This window comes from Felis catus, chromosome E1 (genome assembly GCF_018350175.1).
Source record: "Felis catus isolate Fca126 chromosome E1, F.catus_Fca126_mat1.0, whole genome shotgun sequence".
In the NCBI taxonomy this organism is placed as follows: domain Eukaryota; kingdom Metazoa; phylum Chordata; class Mammalia; order Carnivora; family Felidae; genus Felis; species Felis catus.
In genome coordinates, this window is record NC_058381.1 from 1,633,888 (window position 1) to 1,641,558 (window position 7,671).

Sequence of the window (7,671 nt, forward strand, 5' to 3'; positions counted from 1 at the left end):
ACTTCTGGGAGGGGCGGCCGGCCGCGCAGGCGCACTCTGCCCTGGCGGGACTGAAGCGTGCGCGGGGGCTGGGGAAGGGGTGACTGGCGAGGACGCTCGCAGCGGGACCTCCACGTGGCTGCTGTCTTCAGCCGGCTCCCCCGCGCCCCCCCCACCCCCCCGTCCTTGGGCAGTGGCCCTGGTGGGAGGGAGTCTGTGCAGCCTCCGGTGGTGCCCCGGCTCTTACCTGCTGGATTTTCCGCGCTGGACGCCTTTCTTGAGACCGCGACTTGCTGCGAGCAGCGCTGTAAACCGGGCCCTGTTGCAGATCCGGGCTGTTTGGACCATCCCGTAGATAGGATTATGATTTTACTTTTGCTGTGGCCACTACGGAAATTTGAGTGAAGATGGCGAAGTCATCTGGTCGTTGGCGGCCTCTCCACTACCTCCGAGAGAATCAACCCTTGAAAGCAGGCAAGTTACTTTGCACTGAAAGCCGTTCACCTCTGGGTTCCAATTCTGGAAACTTGGGCTTTGCAGCAAAGGTGATTCTTCGTTTGGGCCCCCGGAACACCTTTGCTTCTGCTGCTGTTTCCTTCTACAGCCTATGTCTGGTATTGTAGAAAACACTCTACATATCCATCTACCAGATTTCGAGTCTCTCCAAGCCAGGGACTCTTCGTGGAATAGGATCTTGGGGAGGGATGGGGAAGAAAGCATTGCAGGGTTTGCCGCTTTTTAGAAGCTGAGTGTGTGTTTAAGGAATGGAGGGGGGGGGGGTGGAATAAGAACCAGAATGATTTCTTCTTCTGTTCCAGGGCGCCCCAGGAAGTCTCCAGCTGGTGTGGGCCTTCTCCAGAGCTAGAATGGCCGTATCACTAACAGCCCCTAAGACTCTGGTCCATTGGGGTACACAGGATCAAGAGGAGATTACGAGGGTGAGGAAGAGACCTGAGAGTTGGAGACTAGGCTGCAGGGGAACTACTCTCCCGGTCCTCAGATCCTCCGCCAGTGCCTCAGGCGACCCTCCCACCAGGAGACTCCTGGTCCTGAGGAGGCCCCGAGCCCACGGTGGGTGCTGTGCTGTGAGTGGCTGAGGCCGGAGAGGCCCACCAAGGAGCAGATCCTGGAGTTACTGGAGCTCCGGTCCTGCGTGCGGAGACACCACCCCAGGGTGGAGAGGGGGCTGTGAAGTGTGCCGGAGCACCGAAAGGACTTGATGAAGCAGGACGGCGGTGGGAAGCGGACGTGTGGTCTGTCGTGGGAGCCAGGTCAGTGGCCTTCAGGCCGAACGGAGGGGCAGCAGCAAGGAAGCTGCCAAGCTCCACTCTCTCGGACCAGGCAGAGTGGTTCGTGTGTGTGCCTCTCTCTCTTCTGCCCTCAGGGCTTGAATGAGACTTTTTTTTTCCTATAAATACTTCTTAATTTATTTTTTAAAAATTGTGCTGTTAACCCTTTTACGGGGCGACAGGCTACGTGAAGTCAAAAGTACAAAACTTTTTGTCCAACGTAATATTGAGAGTGCTTTTGACGTAGTTCACTGGTTTATCATCTGGATCAGTATCTACTGCGCAACGGGCAGAGGCTAGAATCCTTGAGCCAAGCTGCGAAGATCTCAAGCTAAATAAGGCGGAAAAATCTGGAGAAACAGAAGAAGGGAATTCTTTCCCATCCAATGTGTACTCTTCAGACTGTCGCATTCCTTCTATCAAGCCTTCTAAATTGTTAAATACAGTTTTCCAAACAAGCATTTAAACTTCGTTACACAGAAGAGTAACAAGAATGGTGTCCCACCAGACAAAAGGGAAAACAATGTAAATATATGCGGAGCTCGGTGGGTAAGCCTGAATGTAGCACAGTCCTTCACAACCGATGGGGGCGATTCAACACGCAGCCAACAACATTCTAACCCCGTGCTTCATCTCAACTGGTTACTCTGAAGCAAGGTGTAAATGTTTGGTCCCAATTGGGCTTCAGAAATGGTTCTTTTTTTCACGACAAGCATGTCTGTCCTGCTATCAATCTTTTTTTTTTATTCCTCTTTTTTCTTCCCTTTGCGCTGACTCTGAGAAGGGTCTCCAGGTCTCCTTGGAAATTTCAGCCCTGGGCTTCAAGGCTGCTCTGTGCCACCTAACAAAGCAGAACATCAAGTCTCAAGGAAAACTGTTTCCAAGTAAGTTCCCTGCATCCCAGTGCAAAGCTCAAAAATATTTAAAGGAATTTAGGGGCACCTGGGTGCCTGAAAGCCTCCGATTTCAGCTCAGGTCATGATCTTGAAGTTCGTGAGTTCGAGCTCCATGTCAGGCTCTGTGCTGACAGCTCAGAGCCTGGAGCCTGCTTCAGATTCTGTGTCTCCCTCTCCCTCTGACCCTCCCCTACTCGCACTCTGTCTCTCTCTCTCTCTCTCAAAAATAAATAAAAGTTAAAATAAATAAAGAAATTTAAAAAAAAACACCCAACAACATAAAATTTACAATGTGTGGGGCACAATACAAAATTAAAGGCATACAAAGAAACAGGAAAGTATGACCCATAATGATGGAAAAATCATCAATAGAAACATCCAGAAATGGTGCAGATGATACTATTAAACAGGACACTAAAAACAGTGTGCTCCATATGCCCCAAAAGAGAAAGGAAAACATGAGCCTGTACAGAGAGACACAGAAGACATTAGAAAGATGTAAATTGGGGGCGCCCGGCTGGCTCGGTGGAGCGTGCAACTCTTGATCTCAGGGTCATGAGTTCAAGTCTCACGTGTGGTGTAGAGCTTACTGAAAAAAAAAAAGATGTAAACTGAATTATAGAATTTATAATGTCTGAGATTAAAATATGCTGGATAGAAACTACCAAAATGAAACAGATAAAAACACTTAAAAAAAAAAAAAAGGTGAGCACATCTGTGAGCTGTGGGACTTCAATCAACCAAACCTGTGTGCTGTTAGAGCCCTGGGGAAAAAGAGGAAAGCAGAAGACTACTTGAAGCAGTTGGGGCTGAGAGTTTTCTAGAACTGATGGCAACTCTACATCCAGGGATGCACGAAGCATAGACCAACATCAAGCAGAAGACACACAAAGAAAACTACACCAAGGCACAATCAAAATCAGATTGTTTGAAACCAGAAATAAATACGCAGATGGCATAATTGGCCAAGACGTGGAATTTCATTTTAGACACAAGGACTAAAGTTTTTAAGTAGAAAAAAGTATGGACTCTTTGGGGAAAATAACGATTCAGCACTTGGGGCGCCTGGGTGGCTCAGTCGGTTAAGCATCTGACTTCAGCTGAGGTCATGATCTCACGCGTGGTTTGTGAATTCAAGCCCCACAGTTGAGTCCCGTGTTGGGCTCTGTGCTGACAGCTCTGAGCCTGGAGCCCGCTTGAGATTCTGTGTGTATCTCTCTCTGCCCCTCCCCAACTCACGCTCTCTCCCAAAAATGAATAAACATTAAAAAAAAAATAAAGACTTAGCACTTGACAATGGATCCCAATTTGTAAGGGAAGAAGCCTTCCATGATAGACCTTCAAACACATTACATTCCACAACTTCAGTGTAAATCCACTGGTTAGACTTGACAAGGAAATGGTGTGCTAACGGCAGTTAGACCCCATGTCGACTCACAAGGGCTACTTAGCAGCTTCAAGGTGGATGGAATAATGTACATTTAAGATAAAACACAGCAAATAAAAATTAGTAGAGTGCAGAGGTTAAGATGAAATCTGTATTCTCTTTGAACTCCAATGCCTGTGACAAAGCATCATGGGGGGGGGGGGGGAATCCAAAGACAAGGAAAATGGGTAAAGGAGAAGAAGAAACTGCATTTATTTGGCTCCTACAAGATACCATGCAATGGGTTTCCAGACATACGGTTATATATTCTCCTCCCACAACCTTACGAAGCAGATACTTTTCCCACTTTATGGATGAGGACACTGAAAACCAAGGGATAACAAGACAACCCAGCCCATGGGGAATTCTGAAGAGGCTGCCACGCGTGGTCAGGGTCTTCACAGACTGGCGGCATCGGCCATGGTGGCACTGAGGACAGATGGCTACTTTCTCGCCGACTCATTTGCACGTCCTGTGGTGCTACACCCCGTCTTTGCCTGACTGGAGTTTATTTCTAGCTCACAAATGGGTCCATGTGACAGAGAAAAAAGGACGAAAGACCTCCTGAGGAGCCTGAGCTAACATTGTAGGAAAAAGAGGGACAGAGAGCGGGAGCTGGAGCAAATGCCTGTATTCAAAGGACTGACGGATACCGCTCTTGTCAGCGAGGCTCCCGGCACACGGTTTGTCTTCTGGTAGATTCTAGTCCTTTGAAGAACAAGCCATTTTGGAGCTCCTTTTCAGAACTGTCCTGAGCATGTGAATACATCTGAGGACAGCACAGGCCTGTGATGAGGATGGGTCCTGAGTCACAGCAGATACACGTGAGAGAGCTCACAGGAAGGAATGATGGGTCCGAGGAGGTGGAAATGATGCGTAAGAAAACAAGAACGAGATAAACACGGGCCATGATTAAAGATGCTGAGGATCGCACAGGTGGGATATCTGATTTTCTCTTTTTCCCCCAGTGTGAAAGGGCGGGGAAGAGGGGCGTTTCAGGCAACCAATGACCGCCTTGCACTTGAGTAAACCGTAGAGTGGGTCAGTTCCATCAGCCAAGGAGAGCTTTTGCTTCACGTGCTTGACCTTTTACCTGTTCCCCTGTCACATAAAGAGACATGATGGGTGGGGCACCTGGGTGGCTCAGTTGGTTAAGCGTCCGACTTCAGTTCTTGTCGTGATCTCACAGTCTGTGAGTTCCAGCCCTGCGTCAGGCTCTGTGCTGACAGCTCAGAGCCCGGAGGCTGCTTCGGATTCTGTGTCTCCCTCTCTCTCTGCCCCTCCCCTGCTCATGCTCTGTCTCTCTCTGTCTCAAAAATAAATAAAAATATTTTTAAAAAAAAGACATGATGGGTGACATGGACCTTTAACGCCATCATCATCATTTGCGGGGGGGTTGGGGGGAAGGGTTTGCACAGAAAAATGAAGGGCAGCAAAGGCATCGTGATGCTGCCATCAGTTAACTGAAGTTGAGTGTCGAATTCATCTTCGTGGCCTCCTGTTTGTGGAAACCATTCATTTATTAACTTCTGGGTGGAAGCCCTGGACTGAATGCCATACACTCTTCTACAAGCGTCAGCCCTGTCCGCAGGGAGCAAGACACAAGTAGCTGGCACAAAGGCTGTTTCGGTCTGCTGGCCCCGGCGAGGAAGAGCAAAGAGGCCCAGATGGCCGCCTACTGTGGCTGCTGCGATGTGGCGGGTAGTGGGGGCTCCAAGTAGAGGTTTCTCCATGCTCATATTCAAAGGGCCTCCCAGGGTGCAGCTTCTGATGAGCTATGACGGGGGAGTCCCATGATAAGGTGAGATCCGTCCCATTAGTAGGGTTGTGGCCCACTGTGGACTTCTCTGATTGCACAGAATCTTCGAGCTCCAGTGGAGACCTCCCAGCTCTCTCTCATCCACTGTACCCTGGGGCTCCCCAACTCAGGGGTGGGGGGAACTTGGATTACAGTCCCACTGCCTAAAGCCCCTTCCTGTGCCGCCCACAGTCCAGTTTAAAGAATGCCCAACACGGGACACCTGGGTGGCTCAGTCGGTTATGCATCTGACTCTTGGTTTCGGCTCAGGTCATGATCTCGTGGTTGTGAGATCGAGCCCCAAGTAGGGCTCTGCACTGAGCATGGAGCCTGCTTAAGATTCTCTCTCTCTACCCCTCCCACATGCATGCGTGCACATGTGTGCACTTTCTCCCTCTCAAAATAAATAAACATTAAAAAAAAGAGAATGCCCAACGAAACCAGATCAGGGGCATAGAAGCACTTTGCTCCCTTCTTGGTGATTTTTGGGGCCATCTGCCAGGAGCTGTCCCAGCCCCTACCCACCTGGATGCATAGCCAACCTACTTCTTAGCATAAGGCCTCACCTGGTCAGCTCCCCAGGCCTGGCCTCCACACCTCCACACTGGTCTTCCCACCCCGGCGGCAGCCTCAGAGGACAGTGTCCTCTCTCTAAAGCCAACCCTGCCTTCCTGACCTGGGTCTATCCATTCCCACTACAACTAAATTAAAATTTAATAATTATTAAACAATTATGTCAATGGGCCTGGATGTTGGTGGGAAAGAACTCGGGCCACGGCACGGCCTCCATAAATACCTGGGATGCGACAGAGACCCGAGTCTCTGGACAGGAGCTGACCAGTTTGCCTGGCACCCGACCCCACCGCTCCCCGGCAACAGGGCTCCCCCAGAGGTCCAGGGCCTTGCTCGGTGGGGCTCCTACCTCGTGGTCCTGGAGTCGAGGTGGCAGCTGAGCAAAGAAGGTGGCTTTTTGGAGACGTGGGGGTGCCGGCAAGTCGGGTCCACCCAGTTAAAACACTGCCTGCAAGGCGTGTTACAAACAAGGAAACATGTTCCCTTCCTCGGTGGCACAGGGGAGGCTGGAGTTGTGGCCAGGTCCTTGTGCTAAGCCCCAGGCTGGGGACGAGGACGCAGCTGGGGCAGCCAGGGCAGGAAGGGGGAGAGCCCACTCCGGGGTTCATGGAGGGCTTTGCCTGCCCATCAGCCATCGCCCTCAGCCCCTCGGAGCTGTGGTGCCAGCGCGCTGACCGCCCCCGGATTGCTCCAGTCCCCACCAGTCGCCTAGCCCTTAACCCCTGCCCGGGATCCCCCCACTCTGGGGCAGTGCACGAGTCGCGGGCACTCAGCAAGAGGTGGGTGACTGTGCGACCACCAGCTTTGCTGCGGCTCCTTCCTGGGTTCCAGCTCCCTCTGCACTCAGCTGCCCTCAGGCTGCTCATTTAGACGATTTCACCCCAAAAGCGGAGGCCTGTGATGAGGGAGAGGTTATTGTGGGTTGCTGGGTTCACTTTTCGCCAAGGGGAGTCTACTTTCGGGGGGGAGGTGAAGTGCTACCGGGGTCCAAGGACGGGTTTCGGTGGGCCACGAACTCCCCGATGTCGCACGCACGTTTTCCGGAGTCTCAAAGTTCCCTGGCCTAACAACCTTAGGGCCCTGCCCTCGCTCTGGGGTCGCTCAGGAGAACACGCACAACATGAGGCTTAGACGATAGTAACAACCACAAACGCTAGCCTTGAAATCTCAGCAACAAGGTGATTTAAAAGAAAAAAAAAAAAAAATGGACCATCCAGATGATCCAGAGTATTACATTAAGTTGTTAACCATGAAACACACACACACACCTCATAAAGGACATACGAACAAAGCAGATACCGCCTGCCTGGTTATGAAAGTATAAAGGATCTCACTGAGCAAAGCAGAAGGTCAAGGACAGAGTGAAGTTTACACGAAACCACAAGCTAACGGAGCAGGGCGCCTGTGGCACTGGGGTAAAGACTGCCAGTTACAGGACGGGCTTGAAACAGGTACACAAAATCCTATGAGGACACAATGAGACCACGTACTTTGGGACCATAAACACTAGAAAGGTAGGGAGTAGAATTATAAAGAAACTGTTTACTTCCACACCGTGCGAACACGCCAGTGCGGCTGTTTAATTAGGGAAGGACGAAAGTCTACGGCCAGAACGGCAAACCTTCTGGAGGGTATTTCTGGGTATTCAGGTAGGTCTTCCAGACCGTGAGGCCTGGTTTTAATTAGGTCTAGAAGTAAGAAAACCCGTGC